This window comes from Phalaenopsis equestris, unplaced genomic scaffold (assembly GCF_001263595.1).
Source record: "Phalaenopsis equestris unplaced genomic scaffold, ASM126359v1 Scaffold000731, whole genome shotgun sequence".
NCBI classification, from domain to species: Eukaryota; Viridiplantae; Streptophyta; class Magnoliopsida; order Asparagales; family Orchidaceae; genus Phalaenopsis; species Phalaenopsis equestris.
The window spans coordinates 187,288-203,852 of record NW_018165171.1 but is presented as its reverse complement, the minus strand read 5'-3'; positions in this window follow the sequence as shown (position 1 = coordinate 203,852).

Here is a 16,565-nt window from a genome sequence, read left to right as displayed (position 1 = left end):
GTGGAGACCAAAAATTAAGTCATTTAGATGTCTATGTCTATGTTACCCAAAGTTAATTTTCTTTGTGTTTTAGGGTTGGTGAAGATTAAGTGTATTCTTAATGACTTAACTCATGAAATTATTTTCAAAGAATCCTCTCGTCAAATTTTCTTGGAATTTTCTAATCAACAAGTTAATTATCATAATTAATTTATGCAAATAATAGACATAAACTTGAAAAATATGAATCTCTGTCTAGGGACCTCCTCTGACTTTAAAAAAATCAAAAGATATCCCCTAAGACAGAGGCAACAACATGCTAAAATTTTAATCCATGGTGATATGTCAAATCACTTTGGGTTTGGTCCTATGGACTAATCTAAGTGAGACGAACATATCCATATGGTAATCATGCAATTAAATTAAGCCTAACCAAATGGAGAATCAAAATAGGCCCGGGAGGAAGAGGAGATCAATACCTTGGCTCTGAGAAGTTAAGCTTCGATCAGAGATGATCGACACGTTCATTGGGATCCAAGGAGGCTAGAGATTAAGCCTCTGACTATAGTGCAAAGCCTAGATAAGATTTCAACCAAGGTGGATTTCAGGTGTTGGTGTTGAGCTATGCTAGAGGAACTATTGAAGGGGGATTTGATAGGTCTGTTCCTCCTCTCAGTGTGGTGAAGGTGTGGGTAAGCTTAATTTAGTTTTGGTGGAGTGTAGAGGTGTGTGGAGCTCTATCCTATCTTTGACAAGGTTTTAAGCCAAAAAATTGGGCTCTAGCAAGGGGATTCAAGGCAATGTGATGGTTGGATTGCACTGAGGAGGTCTCAAAGAGATTCTGTGGGTAGTTTGGAGGTGTCTCTCTGAGAAAATTTCAGCACACCTTGGCCGTGACGGTGATTTTTTATAAAAATGGCTAAGGGGTGGCTCTCAGGAACAATGTTTGGGTGTATTGTGATGCTTAGGTGGAGGGCAGATGAGCTCTATCATTTGATTTGAGTGAGGTGGCCTCTGGGTTTGATTTGGGTGAAATTCAAGAGGGGGTGTCCCTCAATTTTAGCTTCTGTGATGACTAGGCCGACCTGCCATGGCAAGGGGAGGTGGTTAGGAGCTCCGGGAACCCAGGGGAATATGTCACAGGAATATGTCACAGGGGGAATATGTCACAGCAATTTAATGCAATGAGGTATTGTTTTGGCAAAGATATCTTAAGCCTAAGCAAAAATGGAAATCAAATCCCTTAATTTGAGGCACCCTTGGTCCATGGCTCGTCTAGCTTAGGTTAGATGGTTTTTGGCTCAGTCTTAGCTTCCAACTAATGGTTGTGGTGGAGTTAATTTGATGGTTTTAGGGTGGTTAGGCCACATTTAGTGCTTGGGTCCAAGTGAGTGTAAATGACCAAAATTTAGGTTTGGGCTAGTCTATCCATGTTAATTGGCCCAAATAAATGTTTCATTTGGTGTATATGATCATAAGAAACAACTTTGGTGAAGGATGAAAGTGGTTTTGAGTTCAATTGGATGGTCAATTTGGAGGAATTTTGAAATTTGATCAATTTGGGCATATTGGGCTAGGTTTGGGTCTATGTTGGGATATCCTTGGGTCAGATCCAAATGGATTATTTTGAATGGTCAATAGGGATCTCATGAAGAGTTTTCAACATAAATTGGGTGCCAATTTTGGGGTTAAGGCGTTCAATTTGATGAGATTAAGTTATGTGGCCAAAATTGGGGCTTTGATCTAAATCAAAATTAGGCTCAAATGATGGACCAATTAGGCTTGGATTTGGTTTATATTGGTCATATCAAGGGTGAATTTGAGTTTAGAATTAAAATTAGGGGAAATTGAGGCCAATTTAATAGACATTTAAGGTAGATTTGGGGAAAAATGGGTCTTTAAAAGGTAATTTGGGGGTTTTGGTCAAAGATGGTCAAATTGGCCAAATTGGGTCATGTGGTAGTTGAGGAAAATGAAATTGGGAATATTTGGGAGGTTTTGGAAATTTTTAGGATTTTTTGGAAATTTTGGAATTTTGGGCTAAATTTGGGGTATTTTGGTAATTTGGCAAATTTTGGTGATTTTGGGTAGCTTGGGTGTTTTCAAGGTGTTTGAAATAATTTTTGAACCAATTTGGGTATTTTGGGTAAATTTGGGAATTTTTGCCAAATTTGGGTTCCCAAGGGTATCTAGGTAATTTGGGGGAGTTTAGGGGCAAAATGTTATGTTAGGTATATTGGCAGAGTTGGAGTGCCAACCACCATCAATAAGCCATGGACCAATGCAAACCCCATTTTGGGCCATCTATGTAGTGGTCTTAGCTAAACCCTAGCCTAGGGTTAGTGGGTTTAGGGGACCACCTACATGAGTCTCCCAAAAGTATCAAGGGACCAAAGCCTAGAAGTTTAGGTTTAGGGTTGTGAGTGATTGTGAGTGCAAGTATGTACCTTAAGCCCTAGACCAACCCCCAGGGTCAACCCTAAGGTCCAGCAGTTCTAAGGGTGACTCATCTTGGGGTTCCCCTATAATGACCCCACCTACTAAGTGCTAGAAGCTAGGATCAATATGTGGAACTTCAAGTTGAGTAGAGAAGATGGTAGAATTTCTAATGGTGAGGGTTCCTTTTCTAGTTTTCTAAGAATAGTCAATAGAAAAGTCCTATGGCTAGACCTTAGGCTACTAAAGCGGAAAAACAAAACCTCAACTAAAAGTGAGGTCAACATACACCCTCAATGCTTCTGGTAAATAATCTTGACCTCCTTTTTATTAGAATGGACAATTTTCCTTAACAACATTATCAAAGTTTTATTATACACCATAGCTAGTATGTTAACCTTCACATAATAAACCATGGAATATTATCAATTGATGCCATGATGATGGGCAAATTGGTTTACATTAGTGTTCTTAAAAGCCATCTCATTACCACAAAAAAATTGATGGGATACCAAACCGGTATACTATATGGTCATTAAAGAAATGAAGAACATTCTCAGCCTTCACCTCTCTCAAGCGTATGGGCTTAACTACTTAGAGAAGTAGTTGGTAAAAACCAAAATGTATCAGTGTCATTTAAAGGATGGGTAGATTGATCGCTCCAATTTTATATATACTCAGAATGGTCATGATGTCACTATCAGATGAAGAGCATTCGATGATTGTTATAAGACCAAATTAAATATTTAACATTAGTGGCACTTCTTAGCATACACAATACAATCCCAAGCCACAAAAGGCTAGTAATATCTCAAGAATTTATTCTTAAAATTCATCTTAGGGCTGGATTAATGAGATCTACAAATGACCTCATGTACTTCATTTATTGCCTTATCTATATTGTCATTATTAAGGTAATAGAGCCCCATGTGGTCAAACAAGCATCAGTACAATGTGTCATTCATGATAGTAAACGAGAGGGCTCTCCTTTAGATCTTCATATTCCTGTTCTCAATTCACATATACTTCTTAGCAAAAATTCTAGCATATTCTTCTTCCTGATTCAACTATATGAAAGAATATCTATCATTTAGTAAACTGACCTTCCATTCCTTTGATAGCCTAAGATTCTTGAAAGTTGCTCGAATTACCTCCATTCTCAGATGCTCGCAAAAAAGTTTACCAACTAATGAAAACTTACAAGAAGTTGATAACACATTTGTGTCTTTTTTCAAGAGGAAGATATTAGGTTTATCATTCTTTGTACCACTCTTCCTCACAAACTGCTGACAACCATTACCATATAAGTATTATGGTACGCTTGTGGGAAAACAAATCCCCTTGCAGCAGATTTTGTCTCCAAATTATGGTTACTCTCCACCTCGGTGAATGATGGTTGCTCCATGTATCAAGAGATTGCTCCAAATGCTTAGCACTCTTCTGCACAGGAATCACCATTCAATTGCTCAACCCTAGCTTCTGAATCTCCCATCACCTTTGGACGCACATAGATGTATGTGTGTGTGTGTGTGTGTGTGTGTGTGTGTGTGTGTGTGTGTGTGTGTATATATATATATATATATATATATATATATTGGTAAGGTGCATAATAAGGTCAAAGAAGCTCAAATGGCTGTTGATACGCTTGAAGGGGAAACCTCTCCTTCTTCTACTACCGTTGTTGAGTTAGCTCAAGCACATGCTACTCTTTTGGGAGCTATCTCTTTGGAGGAAAATCTTTTACATCAGAAAGCCAATTATATCTATTTTAAGTGTGGAGATAGGAACACTAATTACTTCTATGCCTAGATTAAATATATAAGAAATTTGAATACCATTTTAAATATTAAGACGACATATGGGAGGATTCTTACGGGAGAACTCTCACGGACAAGAATGACATTGACAACAATGTTGTTGATTATTTCTCTAATTTGTTCCATTTAATACGCAGGTACTCAATATTGATCATGATATCTTCGCTAAAGATCGTCAGTACACCTCTAACATTTCACTCAATGAAATCTCAACTGAGCAGGAGATTTTTGTTATGTCAAGGACATTAACTCCAATAAGGCACCGAGCCCTGATGGTTTCACTTCTCATTTTTATGTATCCTATTGGGAAATTATTAAAGGGGATATTAATAATGTCATTCAAAGTTTTTTTCAGGGGATAGACCCTGGGAAGTATTTTACTTCTTCTCTCATTGTGCTCATCCTAAAGGGGGCAGACAAAAATAGTTGGGATAAATTCTGCCCTATATCATTCACATCTGTGATATCTAAGGTCATAAGCAAGCTCATAGTTTCCATATTGCAACCTCATCTCAATAATATTATTTCTCTGCAGCAATCTGCCTTTATTAAAGAAAGAGAGATCACTGATAACATCCTTCTTGCTTAAGAACTTTTTCAAGGTATGGATAAAAAATGTAGAAGCGGCAACATGGTGATCAAACTTGACATTAAAAAAGCTTTTGATACTTTAAGGTGGGATTTTATTATTAACATTGTTCATGCTCAAGGTTTGCATGATAGCTTCTGCTCTCTTATTAGAAGATGGCTGATGAATAATCACTATTTTATTCTTATTAGTGGCATTTTCTATGGTTTCTTTTCTGCTCAGAGGGGCATCAAATAAGGAGACCCTCTGTCCCCTACTATTTTCATTATTGTCTTCGACTATTTCTCACATTTACTAAACAATCTGCAGTTGAGAAAACCTTATTCCCAATTTTCTCATAAATCTTCCATTTTGATTAGCCACTTGGCCTACGCAGATGAGGCTATTATTTTTGCTAATGCTATTAAATCTTCTATGAAGGCCCTTATGCAGGTTTTGGAGAAGTTTCAAGATACGTTTGGTTAATTTTTCAACAAAGAAAAATGTCAATTATACTTTGGGAAACACGTTAAAAGAACAATTGTAAATTGGACTACCTCTTTTACTGGTTATCAAGTTGCCTTCCTTCCCCTCAAATATTTAGGTGTGAACTTGCTTTATGGTCGTCGGAAGAAAACTCAATTAGATGATGTGGTTGATAAAATCAATCATAAGATTAATGACTGGAGGAACTCTTTTCTTTCTAATGGTGGGAAGATTACTTTGCTTAAAAGTATCTTCATGAGTATTTCTCTTTATGCTTTAGAAGTTGTGAACCTTAAGAAGAGTACTCAAAACACTTTAGAGAAATTATTTGACCGCTTTATCTGGTCTGGCACTAATACCAGAAAGCATTGGGCCTCCTTTGATAAAATTTCTAAACCTTATACCGCGAGGGGTCTGGGTATTAAGAATTTGAAGCAAATCTCTGAGATTAATATGTGCAAGATTTTGTTCCAATTCCATTCCAGTACCTCCTTATGGGCTCGTTTCATGCATCATAAATATTGTGTTAGCATAAATCTGGCTTTTGTTAATTGGAAAGTAGGAAATTCAAAAATTTGGAAAGCCATCATTACCGCTCGCTCGGTTGCTAATAAGTTTATATTTTGGGATATTGGTGATGGTAATATCTCTTTCTGACACAATCAATGGGGTCAAGGTGATTTTAATTTTTCTTCTCAAATTTTAAATAATAACTTAATTCTCTCTGATTGTTGGATGGATGGTCATTGGGATGTTAATAAATTAAAGGATATTATCGGGGATAACTACATTAAAGTTGTTAAAATTCCTATTAGAAGGAGCTTGAAAGACACACCCATTTGGAAAATTTCTTCAACTATTTCTCCTACAAAATTTTCATACTCTAGCATCTATAATTTTAGCAATGGGCATTTGGGCAAGCTTATATGGAATGTTATTTTCACCCCTTCTATCTCTTTTTTTCTTTGAAAATTTTTACTTAAAATGCTTCCTCTTGATGATATTCTTAAGCTTAAAGGGCTTAAGATTGTTTCTCAGTGTTATATATGTAGGAAAGAAGAAGAATCTGAGATGCTCCTTTTCTTTCAATGTGCTTATGCTAGAGAGGTTTGATCATTATTAGGAAAGCATTTTTAGTTAAATTGGTTGCATAGCTCTTACATGATCGATTACTTACATTCCTGGAAAGCTGAGGCCTTGATTGATAAAAAATTATTTTGCTTTCCTTTGGTGGTGGTTTGGTTTATTTGGATGGCTTGAAATAGCTTTAAACATCAACATTTGGTTTTATCTCCTTCTAATACTGTTTCTTACATTCTAGCTTATTACCATTTCCTGAATCGAATCTTTGGTTCGGATATCTCTTGCTCTCAACCTAGAGTGAGTAGGATGGCCACTTTGATTAAGTGGCAACCGCCCCCTCCCCCCCGGATTGGATCAAGATTAATATCGACGGAAGCTGGACTTCCACGGGTGCGGGTGCGGGTGGGGTTTTCAGAAATCACTTGGGTCATTGCCTTTGCTTTTTTGCTTCTCCTATTAATGCTTCATGTGCTTTAGAAGCCGAAAGCTGGGCTTTTTCGCTTTCTATTCTGGTTGCTACCTCATGCAATTTCTCCAATATCATTGTTGAGACTGACTCTTTATTGTTGTTCAAGGATTTTGATGCCCTTTCTTTACCTAAATAGAATGTACCTTACACTTGGAATAGAATTAAGGAGGTTATAGAAAAATTTAATTTTAATTTCCACATGTCTTTTATTTTTCGCGAAGGGAATTCCCCAGCGGATTGGCTTGCAAAGATTGCTAAGGGTAATTTTAATCCTTTGTTGGGTGTTACACCTATGCATCATTCACAGTGCCTTTTATTGAGCGACTCTCTAGATTCACCTTACATTAGATTTTAATTTCTCTTATGTTTTGCGAGACCTTTTTATTACCTGCCATGGTTGTCTGTTTGTTGCAGTTTTTTATTTTCTTAAGCATAGTTATTTCGATAACTGTTGAATGCATAATTTCAGTTGGAATGTACTGTAGGTTTATTGTTATTATTTTGCAACCTTAAGCTGCTACCACTTACACATTTCTTTCTTTCCTTCTGGTGTGGAGATTATGATACATTTTTAATGCATAAGGGTCAATTTATCCTTCTATATATCTTTTGGTTTTGGTTGATCTTCTATAGCTACAGTGGAATTTTCTAAACATTTATTAATTACACCTTTCTAACGCATTAGAGGAGGACTTTTAGCACTTAAGGAAGTTTTGCTGCTCCTCCTTATGCCTCTTGTTTTTGTCTTGCTTTGGGACATTTTGGATCGTTTCTTGCCAGGATGGCTCCTATTTTATTTGTTTGACTCTTTGGACTAACTTTTCTGTAGGGTACTATTTTCTTTAGCGGATTTGAAGGTGTCCTTGTCCTACCTCACCCACATCTTTTGATCATTTCAGGAAAGGATTGTTGGAGCTGCTCGAAGCTTATCTTTTTTTCTCAATTATATTTTGGGTTTAATGTACCATTTTGATTTTTCTTACTTTTTTGTGTGACGTTGTACTATGAATTTTGGAACCCCTAGGTCTATAATGTACTTTTTGTTTTTAGTTGGGGATCCACTATCCCTCCCATATTTTGTAACCTTTTTGAGTTTTAACGCGTAAGGAGCCACGAGTTGCTCTTTTATTAAAAAAAATATAAATGTATATAAATAGCTATATATGTATGTATATGTATATATGTATGAATATATCAACATAAATGTATGTATTTATGTATGTATGTATGTATATATGTATGTATGTATGTATGTATGTACGTATGTATGTATGTATGTATGTATGTATGTACGTATGTATTGGCAAAAAGGCTACCTAGGTGTACCTAAAGAGTATCACCCAGTAGCAATGCATTGAAAAGAAACTATGTTGTTACAATATATATACATAATCCTATTTACATAGCATGAAGATGAGGAATGGTCAAACTATCCCCATGTAATAGAAAAGATAAATGAGGAGGAGGAGAAATTCCAACTGTAATTTGTTCTATGTTCCTCCCCATGGAAGCCAAACAGTGTGCAGGACCATTACCTTCTCTATGTATATGGTTAAATTTCACTGTTCCACTATTTAAAAACTGCTTCAGTTTGTTTAACCACCTGAGAATATACCAACAAGGAGCATCTTTTTTCTGCAGTATTTTGATACAAGTGATGGAATCAGATTCTAATATCAATTGACTGATGTAAAAGTGATAAGCAAAAAGTATAGCCCAATAGATTGTTATCATCTCAGTCAATCATCTCAGTCTCCCTCCAATGCATCATAAGCCCAAGTTGGAGAAGAAAAATACAGAATGCATTTCCCTTGGGAGTTTAAAAAAACTCTCCCAAAACCTGAGGACTCCCTAGTGTAGCTACCATCAGTATTAACTTTCAGCCAACCTAATGGAGGAGGGGTCCAAAGAATCAAAGATGGCTTGAAGTTCTGCTGAACTTTATTACCTGGCATCCAATTCTTAAAGAGATTGAGGAACTACTGGTGTTGAATAATTTTCTGAATATAAGAGGTGTAGTTGAAAACCACAAACTTGCCCAATAGCTTAAGAGCTTCATACTTAGCTTGACTTCTACACATCCAAATAAACCAGGAAACTATACAAGGAATAACCAGCAGGTTAGCTTCTTGCAAGTCCTTCCAGCAATAGAAAAACTTATCCTAGCATACTTTTAGAGTATCAATTTTGAGCCGTGTCAACAGTCCAGACCAAATCCTTTGAGAGAACTCACAAGTAAAAAATAAATGCACTAAAGTCTCTTCTTCAGCTTTACAAAGATAACAACAAGAGCGTTCCCTTAGGCCTTTCATTTTCAAGATATCATCAGTAGGAAGCAAGGAAAACCACAGCCTCCAATAAAAAAAAGAAATTGAATGTGTTAACCACTTACCCTAAATGGCCTTCCCCTACAAGACTGGTTACCACTGGTAGAACTTTTGATAAATATAAGCTGAGAGTTTCTATGAGGAAGCTTGTTTGGTAATGAGTCTGTCCTTTTGATCAGAACAAAAGGAATCATTCCTTACTAATTGAATCTATTCATTGTTGAGAATGGTATTCAGCATTCTGCAATTTCATTGTTCATCAGACCAATACTCTTTCACCTGAGTCTATTAATTGGGGTTTGAGGTGGTACATGACAGCTTTTCTCCATTCCAAACCCACTTGTCTAACTAGAAATTAATTTGTCCCTCTCCTAATTCCCATATAAAAAGCTCCTCAGCTTGAGTTCTGATTTCCAAAAGTTTAGTCCAAACCCTGGAATCACCAAATTTTTTAATGGCAAGATTTGGGTGTACAGACCTGTTGTACTTCCCTTTCATATACTGAGCCCATAGACTGTCCTGGGCCCTAAATTTTATCCATAACTTGCAAAGATTTATAAGTGTTGAAAATCCTTAAAACCCAAACCTCTAGCATGAAGAATCTTACAAAGTTTTTGTCAGGAGAGCCAATAGAATTGTTTCTTCTGTCCAGCTCACAAGAATTTATTAAAAATTCTTCCCAAGAGAACATTTGAAGGCCATAAGAAGGGATGACACTCAAGATACTTTTAAGAAGAGTGATTCTCCCCCCATTTGAAAGGAAGGAATTTGTCTAATAGTGCAGTTGGGCTTTGATATGATCAATAATTTCATTAAATTGAGTTTGTTTGGTTCTACCTTTGATTAACTGTACTCCAAGGTACTTGACTGGCAAAGGAGTAAGGCTAAATCCAGTATACTGGGCAATCTAGTGTTTTACCTGTGGAATAATATTAGTGCTAGCAAAAACTTGAAATTTTTGTTTGTTTAATTCCATACCAGAAGTATGTTGAAAATGCTTGAGTCATTGATATTAAGAGTCTGTTTGGGGCAGCTGCAGCTAATCCAGCTTCTGCTGATAAACAGCTTATCCTGATAATCTGCTAATGAGCAGCTGATCCAGATAAGCTGGCTAGCTATTTGGTTTGTGTGTTTGGAAAATAGCTGATTCTGGATAAATGACCATTCTACCCCTGTTCTGGATAAGTTGTTTAGCTGTTTGATTTGTGTGTTTTGTAAACAGTTTATTTGCAGATTTTTTTAGTTGAATGAATAATCTGTCACGTAGAATTTATAATTTTCTCAATTGTAAATACATGAAAATGCAAAAGAGTTGAATTACATTATATAACTCAAAAAGTTTAGAGATTTACAAAATTAAGGGAATCTAAATCGTGTGAAGGGGTTGATGAAGGGGAGAAAGGCATGGTTTGCCTCTCTGAATGGTTTGACTCTCTCAATGGTCTCTTGTAAAAGTGGACGAAATTACTTTTTTCAATGGTCTCTGGTAAAAGCAAACAAAAGGAAGAGAAAGAAAGTTTCAAAGGTCTCATCATCTGCAATCCCAACATTAATCCCAACATTGCCTTCCATTGCCTTCCAAGCTAGCTCTAATTGCGATTGTTTCTCAACGCTAGTATTGGGTGAAACTAGGAGAGTGAGAAAGGAGAAAGATAGGATAAAACCAGGATAGTGACGAAAGAGATTGTTTTAGGCCAGTCAGACTATGGAAGCTTTACGGATTTGTAACCGCACATTTTATTTGTGAAACAAGTAATATTAATGTGAAAATTGTGTGCTCAATATGTAAAAAGCCTTAATTTTATGAGGAATTTACATACATCACCCAATTCATGTGCATTTACTTATCTCACAACTAAACTTTATTTTTTTTGCATAATGCATTTTTTCTAATGTATGAAAATGTGAAATGTAATTCATCTATTCATACATAGGTTAGATTTTTGCACTTTAAAAATTAAAATTTAGATGTGAGATAAGTAAAAAGTAAATGCACAAGAGTTTAGTGCTATGTCTTTAAATTTCAGTAATTTTATTTTGGCTTCCCGCAATCCATGCTTCATGCTCTGGTCTATTCAAAGAAAATCATCAAATTTTAATTCCTTTAATTCCTTCCCAACGAGGCTAGAACATATGAGAGTTCTGCAGCCCAATTTTTTTTAATTCCTTCCCAACCAAAGAAGAAGAAGTAATTGCAAATGTGGTTATCTGATTTCATTCTCCACCATGTAATACAATAATGTAAGTACCGAAGAAGAAGAAATGCAGAAGAAAAAGAGGAAGAGGAAGAATTGCAGACGAATAAGAGAAATAAATGCCATAGAAATGTCTGTCGAGGTCTGAAGAAGAGGAAGAAATGACTGTTGAAAAACCTGTGGAGTTGCGAAAAAGAGGGCATGGAAGAGGTTATACCTGTCGAGAATACTTGGCAAAGAAGAGCGTGATGCCGATAGGAAACAGGGAGCCGAGAATGCCAAAGAACGAAAGCAGAGAGTCGCAAGCTAGGGCAGACCTACGACAAAGGATGCGAACGAATGAGAATGCTGAAGAGGATAAAAACGAGGGATGTAGAAGAAGAAATGCCAATTACTCTTCTTCGGTAGTGTAGAGAATAAAAAGATACGAACAAGAATGTCAAAGAAGAAATGCCGAGGAAGAAGCCGAATGAAGAGGTCTGTCCATTGCCGAAGAAGAGGGAGGAGCGGCTACCGAAGAAGAGGGAGGAGCAGATAGGCAGAAGAGGCGAACGAACGAGGGGAAGGGATATGGGAACGAACGAGGGAAAACGAACGAGGTGAAGGGATATGGGAACGAACGAGGGCAGCGGAGTAATTGGACGTGAACAAAAAGTGAATTGCGCGGACACCCTCCCGCGGGCGGCGTCTTTCACAAATGAAAAACACTGTTTTTGGATAAGTCAGTGAAATGCGTCAAACAAACACTACGGTAGCATTTTTCAAAATGCCGCCATAGTTGTAAGCTGCCCCAAACAGGCCCTAAGTCTTTATAATAGTTTTTGTAGCATTGGAGAAGATAATAATATAATCTGCATAGGATAGGTGACTAACACATATATTGGATCTATGTTGATAAGCCAAATGCGGAGAAGTAGCAAACATATTGTTTAGAAGTCTTGCGAAATAATCCATGGCTAGAAGAAAGATTGTAGGGGACAAGGAGTCCCCTTGTTTGATTCCCCTAGAAGCAGTGAAGATCCCATGGCTCTTGCTATTAATTAAAATAAAATTATTATTTCAATTGAACCACCTTTTAATTAGGTTGATGAACTCCACAGAAAAACCCCTAGCAGCAAGAGTTTCCAGTAAAGAGTTTCCAGTATGAAAGCAAGAGTTTCCAGTATGAAGTCCCAATTAATGGTGTCATATGCCTTTTTGATATCCAATTTGAAAATAACATTACTTCCTCTGCACTTTCTGTCTAAATCTAATAAGAGTTCTCGAGCCAACAAAATGTTTTCAGTGATAATTCTTCCTTTAACAAAGGCAACCTGATTAGTGCTGATGAGATTCTCGAGATGGGGTTGAAGTCTAGAGACTATAATCTTGCTAATCACTTTAGAAAGAACATTGGTTAAACTGATTGGTCTAAAATCCCCCTATTCTTCCTAATTTAATTCTTGGGAATCAAAGTAATTATGGAAGAAGTGAAATAGCTTGGGATCAACTCCATTGAAGAAGTTCTGTACTGGAAGAATAAAATCTCCACTGATTACTGGCCAAGAAACCTTATAAAAATTGGCAGTAAATCTATCTGGCCCAGCACCCTTTTATCCATCAATAGAATCCAGAGCTACCTTGATTTCAACCTCCAAAGGAATATGTGTCAGCTCTAACCTGTACACGTACTCCTGACAGTCAGGCAATAAATCAGCATCAATATGAGATCTGGAAGGGAGCTAACAATTAAATAGGTTCTGAAAGTATTTGACATCTTTGGCTATTTCACCTGCATCAAATAAACATTTTCCTGTAGAATCAGTAATGGACAGAATCATATTACATTTTATTCTGAAATTTATACAGGCATGATAGAAACTAGAGTTTTTGTCCCCCTCAATGAATTTGGTTATAACAGCCTTTTGTTTCAAAAAAGTTTCAGTGTAATTAATCTGCAAAAGAAGTTTCTCATTAGCTTTGTGTAATTCTATTTCGAAGTTTACTCCCCTTTGAAAACCTTCTTCCATTTCGAGAACCTTATTTTGAGCTACTGTCAAATTTTCATGGACATTCCCAAACTTATTCCAATTCCACTTCCTTAAATGAGCTGCCACTTTTTTTTTAAATTGCCACAGATTCACCCAAGGGTTATCAACGCCATTAGAACTCCAAACCTTTTCAATTTCCATGAGGAACTCAGGGTGAAGAGTCTTCAGTTCCAATCCAGGCCTTAGTCACATCAGGTAGGCTTATATCTCTTTCTACTAAAATTCTAGCCCCAGTAGGTCTAGCCAAGTTATAAGTTGGAGCATCCACCTTCAATGGACAGCCAAGTGTACGACCAATATTGAACAACACATTTTGATGATAAAACTGAATTGGAAGGTTAGGCAGTTTGAACCATATGAGGATAATTGGAGGCTCCTTACTTGGATTAAAACGAGGAGTCCACTTAACTAACTTCATTGGAGTTCCAGCAATCAGCAGAGACTGTTTAACAAAAATACTGACATAGTCTTCTTCATTTGATAATTTGATTAACAGATGTCTGCATCCATCAGACCAAGCTTCCAAGCTCAGTAAGATTCATTTCTTCAAAAAATTTCCTAACATAGTCCATCTTTGGACGCCAAAATTGAAATTTACCAATTAAAGTGAATTTAATTGTTTCATTTAGAGATTGGATTTCCCTAGGAGTAAAAAGAATGGCTGGTTCACCTTCTTTTCAACCCAGTGGATTAACATAAGGACAGGTCCCTTTTCCAGCTGCTGCATCATGAAGACCTTGAGGGAAGATTAAATGTTCAAATGATTTAGGAATATCCTATCCATTGCCAACAACACCAGCATAAGTAGCATGTGTCCACTGTGCATTAACTTTTAAATCAACGGGGAAAGGCCCCATTGAATCTAACAAATGAAACAACCAAAATCAAAACACCAGAGCCCGGGAAAGTGACAACACACTTCACCCAAACACCAAGGAGAGAAAAAGACTTACAGAGCTCCAACTCACCAAAACCAAAAGCAATGAAACAGTAACCAACCAACACGACTGCACTAGCTTCAAAACTAACTGAGAAAAGCAGTCACCTTTTTACCACCTTCAGCCAAGACACTGGTTCCCCCTTAGTCAGCAACACCAAACTCCACCACCACCAAGTAAAACAGTGCCGCCTGGAAAGAGCCATCAGTTCACAAACTCTAGTAGAGCGATATATATATACATATATATTAAAAAAAAGCCCAAGGACCGATATATTAAAGAAAAAGATATAGATAGGTTTGTATGGGTGGGCTTAAACACCTAATCCACATGGTATAAAACACACCAAAAAATGTAAAAGATGGATACATATAAAAATAAAAAAACCCAAAAATCACCTGGGTGCTGAAAAAGTGTGGGTCATCCCAATCTAGTCTTACCTTTGGCTCTAGTTCTCGGTAGGGATCCTGTTAGCAGATTAGTAAGGTGCTGACCATTACCTATAGTAACCAAAGTATCATCCATAAGACTCCCGAGCTCTAGTAGATCTTCATTCTTCTTCTTTCTCCTAGAAGTGTAAACATGTGATTCCTCCTCTGAAGAATCAGCCTGCTGGGGTAGATCTGAAGCAGAAGGATTACTAACAGTAGTACCCACAATAGGTTCTAGAATATGTGAAACATGATTTGCCTCTATATCAGATACTTCTTAAAGAGGTGGAGCTGTGAGGATCTCTTGATTATCAGTCTAAACATTATCATTTATAGGTAATGGTTCATCAGTATTTTTTCTATGGATTTTGTAGGTGTCAACATCGCATCACTCGCAGTAACAGTAATATCAGTGTCATGGGGGTGGTCCTCAGGGGTAACAGACACCTCTCGTCTGATAGTATCCTTCTCAGGTGGAACTAAAAATGTCCACAACAGTGGGGTTAGACCCCTCCTTATTCACTTGAACCTTAGATTTCAAAATAGGATGAAGCTTGTGACATTTAGCAAGGATATGACCAAACATCTTATAGTGGGTATAATATGGGGATTTGTGTTCCATGACGATTTGTTGCCAATAACCATTATGAGTTGTGCCCAACTAGACTTCAGTAACATCAGGTAAATTAATATCCATTTCCATAAGTATTCTGGCCACCGAGGGTCTGGTTAGGTTGAAAGTAGGTAGATCTAGTTTCAAAGGATCCCCAATGATGACCCCAAAAGAGTAGAAAACCTGATGGTGAAAAAAATGCAGCTTGAGACTAGGTAAATTAAACCATACAGGTATAGTGAGAGTTTCATGCTTTGGGTCCAAGTTAGGAGACCGTTTGAGTAACTTCATTGATTTGTCTTTGATATTAAGATATTTCTTGGAGAAAATTATGGTGTAGTCTTCAGCCACTATTAGTTGGATCAACACATATCTTCCATCCATGGGTCTCACTTTCCACTTGCCTACTAGCTTAAGATCATCAACACTCTTTTTGATAACATTCATAGGAGGGTGTCCCCATTGAAATTTGTCAATAAGAGCAAACTTGAATTTTTCTGTTATGGTAGAAATTCTAATTCAGAGAAAAAGATTACTTCGTTTCCCTCTTTTCTACTTCCCTTCTTAATAAAAGGACAATCATCTGTACCCTCACGACATTCCTTATAACTTAAGGGAAATACTACTGCGAACTCCTGAAGGTTACCCACCACGCAGACAAAGGAGACTTTGTTCGGCTCAACCAAAGAAGAAGGAAACGCCATCAGAGGCTGGCGGCGGTAAAACTCCTGCGAACTGCTGCGAGGTTGCTGAAAGGCAAAGGAGCTGTCGGGCGCAGAAGCAGGAGCAGCGCCGAAACAGAAGAATCGGGCGCAGACGACAGCTGCAAGCGATAGAGGTGTGGAAAACGACGACGTCGAACGTCGAGTAGAGCAGGTGCGGTTATCGACGTCGAGTAGAGCAGGTGCGGATATCGACGTCGAGTAGAGGAACGATAGCGACAGAGGAAGACGACGACATGAGCAGTGGAGATATCGCGACGCGAGCCACGACAGGGAGTGTGAACAACAACGTCGACGTAGATGCAGACGCAGGAGCGAGGGTCAACGATGCGAGATCTTCTCCTTCCAGGTAGAATCAATTGCGACCGAAATCACCATTGGAATCCCTATAGATATATATATATATATACATATATGTCTGTATGTATATATGTATATATATGTATATATATATATACATATACATATATA